The sequence below is a fragment of the Pogona vitticeps genome, chromosome 1 (genome assembly GCF_051106095.1).
Source record: "Pogona vitticeps strain Pit_001003342236 chromosome 1, PviZW2.1, whole genome shotgun sequence".
NCBI lineage: Eukaryota > Metazoa > Chordata > Lepidosauria > Squamata > Agamidae > Pogona > Pogona vitticeps.
In genome coordinates, this window is record NC_135783.1 from 253,856,113 (window position 1) to 253,876,162 (window position 20,050).

At 41.3% G+C, this 20,050-nt stretch overlaps 1 protein-coding gene and 1 long non-coding RNA gene across 7 annotated transcripts in view; one reads left to right on the top strand and one right to left on the bottom strand.

Moving 5' to 3' along the window:
- Window positions 1-20,050, top strand: part of TSPAN4 (tetraspanin 4) — a 744,385-nt gene that overhangs the window by 402,544 nt on the left and 321,791 nt on the right. The gene's annotated exons all lie outside the window — the stretch shown is intronic.
- Window positions 11,322-20,038, bottom strand: LOC140703082 (uncharacterized). The gene is made up of 2 exons (XR_012082395.2): window positions 19,440-20,038; window positions 11,322-16,277 (listed from the first exon to the last, which is right to left on the bottom strand). It is a non-coding gene; the product is annotated as an uncharacterized LOC140703082 (long non-coding RNA).

The following is a 20,050-nucleotide window of genomic DNA, read 5'->3' on the forward strand; positions in this document are numbered from 1 at the left end:
ATTAAGTACATGTCTCTAAAACTTAGTGGCTGACATGTAAGAAGGATCAATTTCCTCTAGCTTTCTGCCTCTGCTGTGCTGAAAAAGGGGAGTCTGCATATGCTGTCATTATTGCTAAAGATATTTCCCTGAAGTCCATTAGCTACGGTGTGAAAATTGCCTCCCTCTGGCACTTGCTGCTAATGGATATTGAACACACAGCACAACACAATCTACTTTCTAAAGAGAGGCTAGTTTGCTAGCTGTGGGTAAAAGGATTTGTAGTGCAACACATCTGATTGGCATTGTGTTCAGGAAGACTGCTTAAGAATGAGCATCACAAAGAGTATAGGGAGTTCTGATGCGGAGAAGGGCTTTAGTCCTCAGTGCAAGTGTTGGTGCAACACAAGATCACAGAGGAATGGTTGCTGACTTGAAGAAGGCAAAAGCTGAATATATATGGAATCCTGTTTGAGAGTTCAGGGATAAAGTGAAGGAGACAGTCCACAAAGCAACTCTGTTGCCTGGAGTGCAATGAATTACCCCAGAATTTTAAAAAATGACAATTATGTGCCATCAAGTCAATTCCAACTTATGGTGATTCTTTTCCAGGGCATTTTAGGTCTATGGAGTACAGTACTCAGATGTAGGTTACTAGGGCCTTCTCTAGAGGTGCTCTGCGACTGCACAGGTTGCCTAAGGCTACACAAGCTGGCTCTTCTCTTGGGAGAAGAGAGTCAGTGGGGAACCAGATTACTGACAGCAGGTTCTGCAGCCAGGTGCACAACTTGCTGAGCTATCCAGTGAGCTGATACTAGAATTAAATGGTTCAGAATTCACTGAAGGAATGTATTTGTTAATTTCGATACAGCTCTGCATGGAAAGATGTAATTTGACTATGGGAGAGCAGGACTGAGGCCCCCTAAAGGGGAGAAAGTGTTGTTATTAATTCCATCTTCCATGGGATAGATTTTAACACTGTGGGCCTCTGCAGGTCTCCTTCTGAATGATCTGCACCCACCACTTCAAGATACCATCTGCATCTTTTTGGGAAGGTTTCTGCTTTATTATTTAAGCTTGAGTCAACTCCATCCCAAGTGCCCACTCACCGCATGATAACACAGTTGTAGTATTTCTTCAAATGTGCCTGCATTGTGGCTCATTTGCTTTTTGAGTGCTGTTTCTAATATTGCTGTCTCCTTCTTACATTCTTTAGAAGAGAGAGAAAAGAGCAAGAGGCTATAAAATAGCTACAGACTTAACTTGTACATTCAGATACTGTACATGATACTTATTGTATGGCCATGGTTATACTGTTGTTTGTTAATTTTTTCACAAGAACAGATGGGCACCCTGTGTGCTGTGATAATAATCAGATGATTTCACTTCCCTCAAGGTTATATTGACTTATTTTCCTATCTGTAAATGTATTAATAAAGAGAACAGAAATCTACAGAAATCACTTCAAACCAATGTTGTAGATTGATTTTTATACTTGCAATACACTGGCCAGCTGATAATGTTTTCCAGCAACACATTTCTCTCTAAGGTATCAAAAGATAGCTGTAACTCAGGGAGGAATGTCAAGCAAGAAGAACTGGATGTCCAGGGTTGCTGGATGGGTTTCACACTATATAAAAGGTCTAATATAACCCCCTCCCCTGTCATACTAGGTTGTATTCTTTAAAGCTGGGCGGCTTCCTTCCTTCAAGTAGTTTACTTGCTGGACCCAAGTGATGATTCTGCCTGAATGGTACAGAACACATAAAAGTCAGCCACTCCTGTGATCCAAATATCATCATCATAAAACTCAAGAGTGGGTTAAGGTAATTGTTTACAGGTCAAGGTAATGCTGAGGGAGGAACTACTTCTAGAAGTTAATTCACAGAAGAATGCCAACTGACTTTTTAAACACTAGATAACATGACTTAACTTTTTAGGAGATTCTGGCACGTTGGAATGACGCATGTGCCTGTGAGCATACAACTCAACATAACTGGATCAATGTGTTTGTCAAGTATTTAATGAGCTGTGTTCGACACACAAGCTAGGATGTTCATAAGATCTATTTTGTGTGCCAGGACCTACTGGAAACATTAGCTTGACTTCATCACTTAATGTAAAATGAACTCATCTTGATTTACTAGACCTGGCAAGAATGTTTGCTCAATCTTGGCTATGTACCTAAATCTCCCAAATATTAATAATTCTGACTTATAGTGACCCTGTTTAGGGTTTCCTAGGTAAAGAGCATTCCCTTCTTCTGGAGGTACCATGGGATATTGTAGCTTGCTCAAGGCCACACAGGTTGGTTCTTCTCTGTGGAGGAACAATGGGGAATTGAACTCCCATCTTCTGGCTTCACAGCCAGATACCTAGCTCACTAACCTGTCCCATTGTAATATATTCAGACCTGCCTTTGACCATTTTTCTCAGTGTGTATGGCCTGCCCTTCTGGATGGCCAGCATAAGAATTCATTTGGCAAAGAATAAAAATAGGTTTTTGTCCTCTCTGGAAAAAACAAAATACCAACACATTGACTCTGATTCCTGAGTTGCTGCCATCCAGAGTGCAGTCTTTTAGATTATGTTTTTGTTGTTGAAGCTGTGTTACAGAAAATTAGTGTTGACACAGAGTACTTTTTATTTAATTTGTAATAAAAGGGAGTCTTTCAGCCCCCATAAATGCTTGGCCACTATTGCTGCAGAGTGCTTTGCTTTTTTAAAGTTCCTGCTTACATGCAGGCAGCATCTCAGTCTCATTGAGAAACTAGATGCAGTGTTCCAACAAATGTTTTCCTTTGCTACAGTTTTGTTTGCTAGACAAGGGCTTTAATGAGACAGATAAATAAAATGAAATGGTAGGTAGGGTGGCTTATGGTAGCTCCTATTTGTGCCTGGCCTAAAACAAAGGGCAAACACAGAAAGCAAAAAGTATTTTCCCCAAGAACAATAATACCTGAAGAGACACCTGAAGATAACTAAGAGACACAGCTAATTCTAAGCACAGAACATTTTCTCTCACCATAATACTCAAGAGTCATTTTAGATGTCCAAATTGGTCTGAAACACTCCAGACTGTTTCATGGTGCTCTCAAATTGAATCTGGGTGTTGGCTTTGTACAGGACTGCCTACAGATTGAGCTAAATAGAGCTGACTTAGTTCAGAATGTGGAGTTCAACCAAAGCCGGAATACAACCCTAGTAAATAAAATCTAATTAGGCAATTACATCTGTTAGTTTAGTAATTTGCTTGTGGGAAAAAGACAATCCCCAAATTACCAGGTTAATGTGGAGTATGTGGAGCTATCTTCTGAAAAGTCTTCAGCAATTTCATTGGCTCTGTAACAGGCAACTGGAGTCCCGAAGGCAGCATGTGTCGTTCTGCCAACTCCTGCGACATTGCTGGAACCAGTTGTATTGGCACTTGCCTTTCCATTGGACCAATTCAGCAATGTGGAGAGGGGGGATCTGCTGCTTGGGTAACAGCCTATCCTCCATATTACCTTACCCGGGCTTCATGCTCTGGAGAGGACACTCCTCGATTCAGAGCATGTTACCATAGTCTCTCGAGACTGAAGGGTGCCTATGCTAACCAAGCAATAGTCACCTAATGCAAACTTAAAGAGCCATTTAATATGAAATTAATAGTTAAAGTTTTGCCCCCTTGAATTAAAAAGTAAAGGAATTTGATATTTGAGTTTATAAATAATTAGCTCAATTTTTGACCATTTTCTACCAACCTTCTCATCTGTGATTACAGAGTGCCCTTTATTTCTAATGATTTCTAGGAAGGGTGATAGAAAAGTTATTTTAAACAATACCAAGCAAAGATCTGGACCATTTAGGGCATTGTTGAGAGACCATATTTTGTTCTGGTGTGGTGGGATTCACCTTACAGCCTTCAGTGCATAGACAGAATTAGACACATTTTCTGAGATCAGTGGATCCCCCCACCAAAGAGCTGGGTGGTGTTTCTCTACACAGTGCTTTAGCTGGGACCTAAATTTGCTCTTCATTCCCTTTCCTCCCAGGCCTCATCCCCTGTAAACAAACTGCAAGCATAAACTGAGTCCTGGCCTTAGCATTCAGCCACATAAGATGACTGCATATGGCTCATGCTGCTTCCTTTTTTTTTCCTGTATGGAAAGGGGCGGGGGAGCAAACCTGCTCTCAGTTGGTGCTTTCAGGAATTGACTGAATCCTGATTTATCTAATTCCTTCAAAGATGGGCTGAGAGGATGGCTGGTTTCACTCCTCCACCTTCTGTCCACTGGCTACTGGCAAACACTACCTGATAAAGTAGATGAGGACTCTTTTCTGTCTTGAGTAAGTGACTTGGGATAACTAGAACTCTCCTGACTAGCCAGGAGGGGGACTTTGTGTGGAATGTTTATATACCAGATTTGGCCTATAGTCTAGAAGTGATCTTCCTCTGATTGGGCACTTTAAAGGTTAAAGCCAGCACCCCTGAATTGAGCTACAATCATAGAATAAAGGGATCTATGAGGCCATCAAGTCCAAACCCCTGCTGAATAAAGGAATGCAAATCAAAGGATATTTGCCAGGTTGTTGTCCAAATTTCCCTTGAATGCCTCCAGTATTGAAACACTCACCACGTCTCGAGGTAACTGATTCCAGTGCTGTACTGCTCTTACAGGAAGTTTTTCCTGATATTCAACCAAAATCTGGCTTCCTGTAACTTGAGCCCATTATTGCGTATCTTGCACTCTGGGATGATCAAGAACAGATCCTGCCCCTCCTCTGTATGACAGCCTTTCAAGAATTTGAAAAGTGCTATCATATTTTGAGAGTCCCCTGGATTGCGAAGGAGGGCCTGGCATGCTCTGGTCTATGGGGTCATGAAGAGTCAGACACGACTTAATGATTAAACAACAACAACATAATCATATCTCCACTCAGTTGTCTTTTCTCAAGGCTAAACATGCCCAGTTCCTTCAGTCTTTCCTCATAGGGCTTGGTTTCCAACCTCCTGATAATCTTTGTTGCCCTCCTCTGAACTTGTTCCAATTTGTCAGCGTCCTTTTTGAAGTGTGGTGTCTAGAACTAGACACTGTACTCAAGATGAGGCTTAACCAGTGCCAAATAGAGGGGAACTAGTACTTCATGGGATTTGGAGATTATACCTCTGTTAATGCAGCATAAAATACCATTAGCCTTTTTGCAGCCTCATCACACTGTTGGCTCATATTCAGCTTGTGATCTACAATAATTCCAAGGCCTTTCTCGCTTGTAGTATTGCTGAGCCAAGTATCCCCCATCTTGTAACTGTGTGCAAGAAATATGCACACGGTTACAAGATGGGGGATACCTGGCTCAGAAATATGCAGGCAACCAGTGAATGTGGTTCAGGACCAATGTTTTACATGCTACTGGCAGTTTAAACTCATAAACAGATTAGCAGCCAAATTTTGAAACAGTCTGGAACTGCAGACTGCCTTCAAGGGCATGTGTAGCAAATTATAATGATTCAATCTGAAAATCATCAGAGGATAAATAACAGTAACTGGAACCTTGTTTTCTTCTGCTAGTTAATAAGGCTCCCATTAAAGGAGGCCATTGACTCACCCAAATCAGAGGAAGGTGGGTTAGGAGATACAAGGACATCCGCAAATGGGATCTGAAGGCCTTAGGAATGGACCTCAACAGATGGGAAACCTTGACGTCTGAGCGTTCAGCCTGGAGGCAGGCGGTGCATCATGGCCTCTCCCAATTTGAAGAGACACTTGTACAGCAGGCTGAGACAAAGAGGCAGTCCTGAAGCAAGCAAAACCAGGGAGCTGGACAGGGGACAGATTGTATTTGTCTTCAATGTGGAAGAAATTGTCACTCTCGAATTGCCCTTCTCAGCCACACAAGACACTGTTCCAAGACCTCCATACAGAGCACGTTACCATAGTCTCTCGAGACTGAAGGATGCCTACTACTACTAGAGGGGTTAGGAGAAATAGATCAGCAGTTCAAATTCAATGTTAAAGAGTCAAATATATGTCTGAGTGGCAGTTCAGTAACAGTATAACCCTTTCATGCTCAATTTCCCATCTCTTGCCTGGATCTAAAGAAAAAGAGAAATAATTAAGTTGACAATAGCATGCTGGAGGTTGTTGTTTTTTAGTCGTTAAGTCGTGTCCAACTCTTTGTGACCCCATGGACCAGAGCACACCAGGCCCTCCTGTCTTCCACTGCCTCCTGGAGTTGGGTCAAATTCATATTGGTCGCTTTGGTGACACTGTCCAACCATCTCATTCTCTGTCGTCCCCTTCTCCTCTTGCCTTCACACTTTCCCAACATCAGAGTCTTTTCCAGGGAGTCTTCTCTTCTCATGAGATAGCCAAAGTACTGGAGCCTCAGCTTCAGGATCTGTCCTTCCAGTGAGCACTCAGGGTTGATTTCTTTCAAAATGGATAGGTTTGTTCTCTTTGCAATCCAGGGGACTCTCAAGAATCCCCTCCAGCACCACAATTCAAAAGCATCAATTCTTTGGTGGCCAGCCTTCTTTATGTTCTAGCTCTGACTTCCATACATTGCTACTGGAAAAACCATAGCTTTGAATATGCGGACCTTTGTTGGCAAGGTGATGTCTCTGCTTTTTAAGATGTTGTCTAGTTACCACACTCCAAAGCTCCTGTTTATTTTATCCATTGCAGATGATACAATAGCATAAAGCACAGAAGTGAACCTGAAGAAATCTAGATCAGTGGTTTCCAACCTTGGTGAACCCAAGTGTTCCTGGACTGCAGCTCCCAAAACCCCTGGCCAGCACAGATGGTGGTGAAGGCTTTGGGGAACTGCAGTCCAAGAACAGCTGGGTTGCCCAAGGTTGATCCAGAAGATAGCTCTCATAGGGTGTAATACTGGTATTCCAGAGTATATTTTTTAAAAAGTAACACTAATGCCTCATTTCTCTAATAAATCATCCCAAACAATTTACAATATTATGCCTAAATGTATGTTAATTTCATTGGGCTTTTTTTCAGCATCCATGTCTAAATGTTACATCAATACATTATTTTCATTCATAATGAATGTTGCTCTGCTCCTGCACCCTTTATTTACCATCGTTTATCTTCCACTGGAGTTTCTTAATGCCAGTATCATTGATTTCAATGTTGATGGATTAAGCTTTATGATGGGATTAAAGGAAATAAACTTTGAAGCTGCAAAGGCTTCTGCATATCTGGCTACCTAATGCTCAACGAACCTTCTTGGCAAAAGGGGAGGTGGAGTCTGGAGCATAAGGGAAAAGATTGATACCTTGCCTTGTAAGGTATCTGAAGCTGTAGGTCTTCAACATTCTGCTGTTTTCAGGTTCAGAGAACTTCAAAGGTGGCTTACTGTCTGTTGGGGACAGAGGAAGGAAGAACAAGATTCTTTGCTCTCCATCATTTTGGCTTTGTTGACTGGATGAGACGCCTCAACATATCTGACAGATGGGCCAAGTTCCTCACCCTCTGCTTAGAGAGAAATTCAGTTCAAGAGCAGTGGGAAATCTTAGTCAGTTATTGCAGGTGTGGAGAAGAAAGTAATGATTCCTCATTCTCACTGCTGACGCGGACAACTGAGGTTTTGCATTCCTTGATTTGGGGGAGTGCTTTGGGGGACATGGTGGCGCTGTGGGCTAAACCGCAGAAGCCTGTGCTGCAGGGTCAGAAGACCAAGCAGTCATAAGATTGAATCCACGTGACAGAATGAGCGCCCGTTGCTTGTCCCAGCTCCCGCCAACCTAGCGGTTCGAAAGCATGCAAATGCGAGTAGATAAATAGGTACCATCTCGGTGGGAAGGTAAACAGCGTTCCGTGTCTAAGTCGCACTGGCCATGTGACCACGGAAAGATTGTCTTCGGACAAACGCTGGCTCTATGGCTTGAAGAGCGGGATGAGCGCCGCCCCCTAGAGTCGGACACGACTGGACAAAAATTGTCAAGGGAAACCTTTACCTTTACCTTTTGGGGAAATAATTTACACAAGCTTGGGATTTGTCTGTGCAAATTAACATTGACTAGGGAATATTTGTAGATCTTCCAGTCCCATAAGTCTCATAGACTCATCCCCCAGGCAGATCTCTGGGTCTAAAAGAGGAGAAACCGGAAGGCAAAAAAAAGAGAGGTTTTTCTAGTGCCATTGTCTGCTTCGTTCCATGTGGTTCAGCTGGAAAGAAGATAATGCCACCTCAGTTGCTCTGTTTCCTGGAAGTTGCCTCACTGCTCTATGGGGGAGTAGTTCAGTAACAGCACCCCCCCCCAGTCTAAAGAGTAGTGAGGCTACCCTACGAATAGACAGCTGGGCCAATTCCCAGGTAGCATTGAGGCTGAGGAAGCATTTTCTTCTGTTTTGCAACAGAGACACATGAAGAGAAGCACAATATGGAGGTAGAAAGGCATCTATCTCTTTTGCCTTCTGGTCTTAACTCTTTTAGTCCCAGAAGTCTGATTTACAGTGGACCCTCTACTTAAGGAATTAATCCGTATTGGAACGGTGGCTGCAAGTCGAAAAGTCTGTAGGTCAAATCTCCATTGACCTACAGTGCATTGAAAACCGATTAATCCCATAACTGGCAGTTTTTATTCTATTTTTGTTCCATTTTCGTTTTTTTCTGGTCTCTAAGTCGATTCTCCGGCTGCAAGTCGAATCTAAATTCTGCAGCCAGAGAAGTCTGTAACTCGAAAAGTCTTTAAGTCGAGCCGTCTGTAAGTCGAGGGTCCACTGTACAGATTCCATGTGACTGCTGGGACTGAAAGTGCTAGAACTCTGAAAATCCCACCCCTAACATTAACCCTATCTGTCGATCTACTTTCTTGTTCTTTTTTTGTCTGATGGATTCCCTGTTAGGGCCTCATTCCTTCTGTTCTTCACCTGCGAGCTTTCTAGCTCTTTACTCACCGCTGAAGGTCAAGATAGTATCATTCATGCTTTTGAAAAGGAGACAGCATATAGTAGTCCTGTATTCTCCAGCAGGCACCACTGTTTTTTAAAAAACTGCAGTTCTGGCAGCAGTCACTTTTGCTGCGTAGCCAGGGGGATTAGCAGCTGAGGATGGATTGGCATGAACAGCAGCACCTCCTCCTTCTTCATTCCCTTCACCTGAAGGGTGAAAGGGTGGCCTGTTCTATTCTTGGAATTCTCAAGAGGCAAAAGAAGTCCTGTCTGTGTGTTCAGCCAGTAGAAGGGCAATGTGTGAACTGAGGTAGAGTCAGATGAAAGGGCCCTCTGAAGTTTTAAAAGGGACACCTTGTTACACCTCTTCTCATAGGTCTCAGGGCTGGTTGTAGCAGACATGTTTCATTACTTGCCGACTTCAGCTTTGGTTAGTGGATGTGTGAAAGAATTGTTACAGATCAGATATCCAGATGGCAGCTTTTGTCACTATTGAAATATGAGACAGAATAATTTGTCTGTTCAAGGATTGATAAGATATATAAAATTTTGGTGTAACATTGACAACTGAGAGAATTTTGGAAAATGCCCTTTCCCACAGTTTCTTTCTCATTCCTCCTCTTCTTCTTCTTTTAAAAAATGTTTGTTCATATAATTGTATACTATATGTCATTTGGGTATCATAAGGTCATAATGATAGGGGTTTATAAGGGGGAAAGATCATTCAAGAGGAATCATGGTTCATAATCCATGTAAACATCCAGCTTACATTATTGCATCGTAATAGTGACCCAAATCTTGTTGAGTAAATTATGCCTGCATAAGAGTGATGGCATCATTGGCAGGGGGGAGATTGCTGGTAATTAAAGGGCTTCTGCTTCAGTTCTAGAACTCACACAGCTCAATAGCAACTCACCTGCAATCACACTCATTGTAAGGAAATTGGGTGAGTGCCAGGATCAACGAACACACTGCTTAATTTAACAGTCTTTAACAATCTCATTGTCACCACTACCAAATGATGTCCTCACCACCACCACCACCAGCACCAGCACCGATTGCTGGTAATCAAAGAGTTCAGGCTTTGATCCTGGCATTCATCTGAATTGCCTGCAATAAGACTGTGGGATAGGTGAGATGGGTGAGCCCTGCAGTCAGAGCAGGAACTCTTTAATTACCTGGAGTCTCTGCCTGCTGGTGATGCCATTACACCTGCACAGGTGTAATTTATTCAGCAGGATCAGTGGGGTAAATGGGATTTGAATTCTTCTTCATATAAAAGGAGCAGAATTGCTAAAAGAAAATCCATTTTAAAAACAAAAACTATGTGATGTCTTGCCTATGAAAGTCCAAAGGTGTATCTATCCTGCATCTAGATCCTGAGATATAAATGGTGATGAGAATGTTGATGTTTTAAGAAGGTCAAGAGCTAGGTGGTGTACTTTGTTTTGAGAGCTGTGTGGTGTAACTGTTATCATTTATCCGGGATTTCATTCAATAGTTACAGCATTGTAGTGTAGCATAGTAGTTACAGTATTTAACTGGGATGTAACTAAATACAGGTTCTAATCTCCACTGAGCTGTGAAACGTTCTGGGTGGTCCTGGGACAGTCACACACATTCAACTTGACATACTTCACAGGGTTGTTGTCATGAGGATAAAATGGGGAGGAGAGGCATGTACACTACCTTTAGTTCACTGGAGAGAAGAAGGGAAATAAATGCCACTATTAAATAAATAAATGCCATAGAACTCCTTTGCCTGCAAGACTTATACTTTGCAATGGGATCCATCCCTGTTTTTGTCCAGTATCAAACAAAAGATTGTTTCCACTGCCTCTTTAGTTAACTGTTGCACTTCTGACTGAAGTGGGCCGAACTGTTGCACAGTGGCTCTCTTGGGTCTCCTGTCAGTTCCACACTGTTGGCAGACCAACAAACAAAACTCACCTTCGAGTTGCCATTTGAGCATTCCCTCCTTCCCACCCCCGCCCCCCCAATTTCTGAACACAACCATATCTATCACCTGCGTGTTCAGCTTTTCCTGTTCTGGAAGAGGTCTGTTTTTATCCTCTTTCTCATACATCCAAGGAATCAGATTACTTTCTCTCATCCAATGTTTGCCAATTTAAACATTAAGGGGGCTTAAATGGTTGGCAGTGTAAACCTTAGATTAAAAAAGGTGGTGAATCACAAAGCTGAACAGGCACCTGGAAGGAAGACCTGGCACAGTTACTTCACTTTCTAATATTTGCATGTTTCTTCTTCAAAGGAATCTGTCATCCTTATATCCCTTCTATATTCGTCTTAATCATATTGTTTCCACCTTCACTTCATTTTATCCTAGTCAGACAGTATGCTCCTCTTGGTCTTTCAGCATCCTTATTGCAGAGTTAACTTTACCTTTGATTTCTTGGAAGTTATGGAAGAGATAACTTGTTTTTCCTCTTTTGACCTTCTGTTCTATTTCTTTGCACTGGTCATTGTAATAGTTCTCTTTGACTCTACATGACAGTCACTGAAAAATTGCAGTTTCAATTCTGACCCTTTTTATGTCATCTTTTACTTTTATTTCTTGCCTGGAATTCCAGGTGTTTCTTACATTGTCCATCTAGGTTTTTCCTTTCTTTTGACTAATGGAATAGTCTTTTTGCATTCTTCAACATCTCCTGGTTTCAATCTACAGTTCCTCTGGTTCATGGTCAATTGAGTTTAATAATGTGAGTCTATTTGTTATTTGGACTTTAAATTAATCAACAATGTTATTGAAATTATATTTTGGTACTATGATTCTTTTAGTGTTCTTTTTCAGCTTTACTCTAATGTTTTGGTATTAGCCATTGATGGTCAGTATTGCAATTTGCTCCTGATCTTGTTTTGGCAGAGAGGGCATCTTGTTCATCTGCTATGGTGATAAAGTCTATTTTATTCCTATATTGGCCATCTGGTAGTGTCTACATATGCAGAGTTGCTTGAAGGAGTATTTGCAATAAATAGATTGTTGGTGTCATAGAATTCTATGAGTTGTTCTTCTGCTTCATTTCTGACTCCTAGGCCAAATTCTCCAAGAACATTTGGTTCTCCCTTGTCTCATATCTTTGCGTTACAGCCGGTTACAGTATGTTTGCCCACATATCTTTGCTTTGGTGTGGAATCCACTTTCTCCTGGACAGTTGGATAAAGGTTTTCAGTTTCTTCTTCAATTGGATCATAGATTTGAATGATGGTTATGCAGATAGGCTTTCTTGGAAGTCTGATTGATATTATTCAGTCAGAATTTGCGTTACAGTCCCTAACTGCTTGTGTTAGATTCACATGGTTTCTTCTGTGTTTGTCATTTGCAGAGTTAAACACTTTTTTCTGTCTTACAGAAAATGTCCTTTCCCAGCTCTCTTTCATTTGCTCTCATCAGGTATTGTGATACTCAAACATTCAGTTTCCTGCATTACACTTTCCAGTTTACCTTGATTCATATTTGTCATGTTCCATACATGTGTCATGCAGCATCAGAATTTCCCTTCACCTCTGCACATTGGCTATTAGATGTCCTTTTGGCTTTAATGTAGTTGCTTCATTAGTTACAGTGCTATTTCTACATGTCCTTTGCCTTTCTCCAGTAGTTGACTGAGTGCCATCTGACCTAGGAATCACATCTTTCAGCACTGTCTCTTCTTTCATTTTCGCTTGTCTCATCATAGAGTTTTCAAGGTGAGAAATATTTAACAGTTGTTTGTCATTGCCTTTTTTCTGCACAACACTAACAAAAGTGAGCATGAGTGTCTCTGTAAGATCTTTTGCTAGTGTCACCTTCCATTAATGCTGTTGCCCAGTAGCTGTCTTCCAGGGGGGTTATCTGATCCCATCATCTTTGGAACTACCAATTCTCCTCTGCTGATGTGGCTGTTAATCCTAAAGAAGGTTACTACATCTCATTCTGATGTCTCAGCTTTGATTAGGAGTCCAGACTTATAAAGGAGCCTGTCTTCCTGATGGCGTTGCTCTTGGCTTCTTTGACGCACTCAGATGCCCTCACCATGGAATGTTGTTAAAAAGAACCCCATTGACTGTAAGCATCCAGCATGAATGCTTATTCCCTGAAACAAATGCTGGTTGCTGGGCAAGAAAAACACTCGTGCCTGAAGCTGGAGGGGAGACAGAGTCATCCACACTGATGCTTTAGCAGCCCCCTTCCCTGACTGAACTGTGGATGTAATGGGGGATTCTTCTAAGCATTTGCACCCAGTTTGCCTGCTCAGTATTAGCCAGAAAAAATCATCTAGAAGATTTCTTGATGTAGCAGAGGACAAAGAAAGGACCAGGTGGCATGCTTAAAATAATTTGTTAGGAGGTTTGTTGTTGTTAGGTGACCCTATGAATGACCTGTGATGACCCTATGAATGAGTGATCTCCAAAATGTCCTTTCCTCAATGGCCCTTTTCAGCTCTTGTAAGCTCAAGCCTGTGGCTTCCTTTAGGGATTCAGTCCATCTTGTATTTGGTCTTCCTCTTTTCCTGCTGACTTCTACCTTTCCTACCATTATTGTCTTTTCCAGAGAATCCTATCTTCTCATGATGTGTCCAATGTAGGACAGCCCCAATTTCAACATTTTTGCTTCCAGAGATAGCTCCAGCTTGATTTGATCTAGGGCACACTTGTTTGTTTTTCTGGCCATCCAGAAAGTGTGCTGCTTGTATACTTAAAGCACTCTCTGGGCAGTTTACAATCTAATTATACAGGCTTCAAATTGTCACACACACACCCGCCCCCACAAGCTGGGTATTCATAATAATGACCTTGGAAGGCTGAGTCAAACTTGTGTGAACTGTCAGAATCCACTGGGATCAAATGCTGACCATGGTTTTGACTGCAGTAATACAGTTTAGCTGCTGCAGCATGAGGCTCTTTATTCACAAAACTCCTCCAACAACATGTTTCAAACAAACTGTTTTTTTTTCCTGACAGCTTTCTTAACAGTCCAGGTTTCACATCCACACATGATAATTGGAAATAAAAGAGTGTGGATGATCTTGATCTTGGTCTCCAGTGACACATCCTTACATTTGATAATCTTCTCCCATTCCTTCATTGCTGCTCTTCTTAGACTCAATCTTCTGAGTACTTGGTTGCAGTTTCTATTTGGATTGTTGATGATTGAACCAAAGTATACAAAATCTCTATTTCAGTTTCTTCATTATCAGTGCTAAAGTTATGTAGTTCTTCTGCAGTCTTGATTTTTGTCTTTTTAACGTTCAGGTGCAGTCTTACTTTGGCACTTTCTTCTTATGTCATTTTCCCTAGAAGTTGTTCCAGCCATTGCTGCTTTCTGTACGTAAGATGGTGTCTTCTACATATATGTATTGGACTGGGAGAGATAGGAGACTCAGACCTTTGTACTTTGTCGCTGCCTCTGTATTAACACTTACCTTCATAGAAGGTCTATGTGGTACAACAGGCACACACGTTTCTGCTTTCAACCAAATAGGGTTTTTTTTTGTTGACAAAAATATGACAACTTAGCCAGAGTGAACTAGGAGAAGGATGAGAAGAGAAAAGATGAAATAAAATTACAGGGGGAAAACAAGAAGAAAAATATGAGGTTTAGGATATGTTTTAAAAAGGAAGGGAAGAAAGGTAGGTTTCTAGCCAGGCAAGAATTATCCTACACATACAGCAACTGTGTTCTTCTACATAACATCTGAAACTAAGTTTGCAGACATATATTAGAACTGTTGCACACGAACACAGAAAAATTATGTCAGGAGGACAGTATTTGGAGTTGAGAGGCAGTGGGTTATATGCTGCTCTTAACCACTTCTCCACCATCCACTTTATTGATCCAGAGCTATTCCCCCAGGCAGTATTTTTCCCAAGGTTGCCAAGTTTGTGTTTTTTTCTCTCTAAACAATTTAATATCAGACTCAAAATTTCTCAAGGAATGCTGTCTAAGAACTAAGTACTCTCTCATGCATTAGTGCTTTCTTGCTTGTATGTAGTATAGTGTATATAGCACATGCAGTGGGTGGGCAGTTTATATATACCGTTTTACATTTCTTGGACCAAATCCTTTACAAGCACTGACCCTTGACATTTTCTTCCAAATCAGTGCATGACATAAATCAACGGAAAGCTAGAGAAGTCTGCATATGGAAGCTTGTGTTTCTTACCCCACCCAAAACAAACAAATAAACAAAAACATGTATTTTTTCATGAAGATCCTTTTCCCCCCTTTCATAGGAATAGCTTCAGAGATGTCACAGAGGGAAAAAAACTCCTGCTGTGTTCTGAAGGTATTCTGGTTGAGAGATAAGGCACATCAAGGAAAGAGAAATAGTGGATTGCATGCTGGGAGCCTGGCTTGTCTCTCCCCCCCCCCCACCACAATACAGGTGGATTGTTTTTTAGGTTAACGTTGAATAGTATTTTAATATCTGTCTTTCAAGATATTTCTACTAAAGCACTGGACTAGTTTATATTAAACACTCTTCTGAGGCTTTATGTTAAAAACCTATTATAGTTTGGAATATTTTCAGCATGCTTCAGCATGCATCAGAATCACATATTTTGAGCTCACAGTTATAGGCAAGCTCTTTAGTGAAGTAAACAACATGACAAAAATGTTTTTTTAAAAATTAAGAGCAATAACTTCTGCTGATGCTGCCACCAAGGGTAATTGTTAAAAGTTACTTTCCAAAGAGGATTTTCTGCAAGGAGACTAATGGCCTCTTCAACTGAACCACTATTCTGTTCAAAGACATTTCCATTATATGCTGTAACAGGGATTGATCAATCCTTAAGGGAACTGGAGCTGATGTGATTTTGTTTTTATTGTTAACTTTTCTTTATAGGATTTCCCATGTGATTTAGCTATTTTCCACCTAGCACTAAAGCTGATTATATGTTCAGCATGTATTTTCAGGAGTTTCTTCTTCTAGTGGTGAAGGACATCTGGTTGTCATAACACTTGGTTTTCCTCAACTACTGTATACATTTTGTACTTAGCTTGCTTTATTTTGTAATTGGTCATTGGAAGGTAAACACAGGTTTAATTTGCAAGTCTGATTGGTGGGGATATTCTACAGAGAGAGAGAGAGGGAGAGAGCAAGGGAGAGAGGGAGAGAGAGAAGAGTCCAGTCATGCAAATACTTTGCTTTACTTTGTACAGTAGCAAGGTTACAGAACCATTTTTAAAGAAGTCTTGATTTCAAGAGTCTGCCACTTGCTTGTCTTTCTTGTGTTCTTCTGTAGATTTAGGTCTGGGCAAGCATTTTTCTTAACACTTGTGAAAACATCCAACATTTGTTCAGAATAACTTTCTTTAACAGCTTCACACTTGAAATCTAAGCAGTGTAACACTATGTTTCTTCCATGTCCTCCATTTGCAGCAGAGTTAGTTTTTAAATCAACCTATTTTAAAGACAAATTGATATGTACAATAAAAATTATTACAAAGTTCTGTAGGATCACTACATTTAGATTCTGGCATTGTATTGTTTGAATTCCATTCTTCCCCCTTTTGTCATCTCAAGACTCCTTGAGAATGACTTACTATCTCAAGGCACCATCCTTTCAGGAAGTTTGTGCCAATTCTTGTGCTTGATTGAATGCTTTGTAGTTGACAGTGGCAGCAACTGTTTCTTATGTATGTTTGAATTTCTGATGCTTTGAGTTTCAGCTGGTCTCCCAAGCTAGAAGATATTTCAGCATGCATGATATACAGCATATAAATTCTTTTGCCACTGTAACTGGTAGCTGGAGAAACACTGGCATATCTAACTAAGAGATACTTCGGAGCAAAAGTTTATTCTCAAACATATCACCTCTCTTTCTTATCCTTCATTCTTTCTGTTATTCATATTGCTTATGAGGATGGGGTGTTTACTTCTTAAAAGGGAATTTACAAAGTTTGAGTTTCACTCTTTGGAAAGAAGTATGAGTGATATCTTTATGTTTTAAAATCAGGCTAGCTTTCAAGTCTTGTAGGATTCTTCATCAGTTGGGCATTGTAAATGGTGTGGGGCAGAGGAGGGGAAAGGTTTGGTCAGATATTAAGAATAGGCTCTTATAGCTTAAAATACAGTTCTGAAATGAAGGCTACCCATCTTGTAGAATCAGCTGAGTACAAGGTTTGACCTGGATGGTAGTGCTGTAGATTTCATTATTTTTCTCTGCCTACAAAGGGCTGCAAATCACTCATCTTTCCCATTGTCTTAAATCTGAGCATTCTGTTTGGCTGACAACCCCTTGTCTATGGAGGTGGACAATGACAATGACATCTATATCTGCCCCCCCAGCCTGTGGTGCAAACTGGTACATCAGCTCATTCTATAAAGTTGAAGCTTCTGTTTTAGAAATTCACTTTACAAGATCCTGGTCTTAACATGTGGCTGAGAAATAGGGATCTTTTCAGGTTTTTTAAATTTCCGGTCCAAGACTGGTGTGAATTATGTGACTATCAATGGCACAGAGCAGTGGTTCCCAACCTTGGGTAATCCAGATGTTCTTGGACTGCAACTCCCAGAAACCCCAGCCAGCACAGCTAGTGATGAAAGCTTCTGGGAGCTGCAGTCTAAAACCACCTGGGTTACTTAAGACTGGGAACCATTGGCATAGAGTACTGAGAACAATTAAAACAATTGGCAGCCAAGAGTAATGGTTAAATCTTAGTCAGCTATACCACGAGCTCTTCTTTCAGTATACAGTTGGAAAATCTTGCTCAGACACTTCTAGAGGAGTTTTCTTAGCCAGCCTCTATTTCAGGATCAAACTATGTGCCTTTGAGTATTATCTGACTGGCAGGAGCAGCTGCTATGGCTTTTTCTATTTGCTTTTTCCATCCTTTCTGCTCTGATTTTGTTTCCTCTTTCTTTACCAGAATTTATTCTTGACAAATTAGTTCACTGCTGTTCACTGTCCACCCCCATAGCAGCAGCAGCTGCCTGTGATTCTCTCTACTTGTTGCTTTTGCTATCAGATTCAATTCTGTCTTCCTGTTTAACTCTAAAACTCAAACCTTGGAAATACAATATTAAAACACACTAAAAAAAAATCAAACATGTTCTTATATATGAAACAGTGTTTTTATATGAAATTTTAAAGCTATATGTAGACTCACCAGGATGTTTGTGGCATTTTAAACTAATCAAAGCTGGCCAGGAATGCCAAGTTTTTGAACCCAATGAGCATGACTTCTTTTGTGTGATATTTCTGTCTCACATATTCATCTCAAGATAGCACAAATATATGGAGCCATAAGTTGGAAGTTCAATTCCCCAGTGTGCCTCCCTGGCAGGGGCTAGACTCGATAGTCCATAGGGTCCCTCCCAGCTATGCAGTTCTAAGATTATGGGTATCATAGTGTATGTTTGTGATTGCAAATGAATATGAGTTACAGAAAGGAAAAACAGATGATTGTTACAGATTTCTTATTGTTCAAGTAAGTAGATGAGGTCATTCATCAAGGGTGACCTTGATGCAATGGGTTGTGATATCATCTATTCTAAACTTTCTCTATTTTTCTTTTTAAGTAGAATTTTTTTTCCTGTAAGTTTCTTCAAGAAATATGATTCAGACAAGAATTTTGCTTTCATTTTGCATGTAGTCTTTCTGCAGGAAGGAGTTTAAATTGTTAGCCAGTTAATTCTTCTGCTTGACTTCTGATATATTGCAAGTGCTATGTGCACTGTGAAAGTGATCCCTCATCCTGAGGGGCAGCAGGGTACCATCAGACTACAGACTGTACTTATTCAGTACCAGTCACAGGCAAAACCTTGCACTTGGAGTTCAACCAAAGCTCCTCTGTATTTGAAAGAAGCCAGCATTTGCGGGTGGTGCTACAAAGTCACAGATTCCCAGGTAAAGGTAATGGGTTGGCATAAAGTCAGGCGAAAAACAGCACTCAAGAGGCATAGTGTTAGCAAAACATCTTGACTGGAAGAGTTAGCCATTAAAGTAAGCAAAGCAAAGGGGAAATATTGAGTGATAGTCTGCCCACATTAGTGCATAGAGGACCAGGAAGAGAAAGCTATTTGTAGCATTGTCAAATCAAGATTTAAAGGAAGACATAAGCTGGAGCCTGAAAGAAAATCCTGTGCTTGTGTGTTATTTTTAATGTTATCTCCCCTTCCATTTGATTTTCTACAATCATTGTATTGCAATCTTAGTACTCCAAAAACATACTCCATCTTCTGAAGAGAGATCTTAATGCATCTCAGGCTTTCCTGAAGCACCAATAATAGCATTGCTTATTATGAAATTAAAACAATTTACAAGCTGTATTCTTGTGGTAATGCAGTCTAACATTGAGTTTCTGTTTCAATGATATTTCCTAGTGCTTGTGACCACAGGACAATCTTTCCTGCTCTGTAAGCATAAAACTCCTCCTGCTTGTGCTCCTAATAGTAGAGGTAATAGTTGAGGAAACCGCTTTCCCCCCACCAGGTTCAGTTTGATGGTAACATGAAGGTCCCCACACCTATAAATTGTGAATCGACCTGCTTTGCGATGGTATCTTGCAGGGTGGGAGGGAAGTGGTTCTGGTAAAAACCACTCCTTAAATATCCCACTTACCTTGAAAGCCCTATTAGGGCGGCTGTTGTTATGTCGATTCCGACTTGACAGCACAAACAGCCAATACAATCTGGAGTCCCTTTTGGCTATATAACAGAGGGGACACATCCACCCATTGTTTTATCTGCTCTTAAAACAAGAGAGGGAAACACAGACGTCCCCACCGTCGGGAATCACAGCTGCAGCAACAGCAGCAGCAGCCCGGACGTCTCAGATAAAAAAATAATAATGTAATAATAAAAAAGCGGGGGGGGGGGAGGGATGAGGAGCAGCCTCTTCAAAAAGGGCCGGAGTTCTTCCTCTCATACGAGGGCAATGCCCGCCTTTGCTTTTGCCGGAGCGATCCCTCTGCAACCCCCTCCCCCGGGGTCCTTCCTAGGGGACTGTCAATCCAGGGAGCCAGTGTTCTCTGGCATGATTAAATCAGGGACGCCGCCGCGCACCTGCTGAAGCGGGACTGCCCCCTCCCTTGGGGGGGGGGGAAGAGCTCCGGGTGGAATCGCGGGCAGGCCCGGTCGTTTTCTCCCGGTGGACGCTGATTGGCTCCAAGCGGCTCGTGCTGGGTTTGCCCGCGGAGCAAAAGCAGCTGAGCGGAGTGGCGCGTGGGGTTC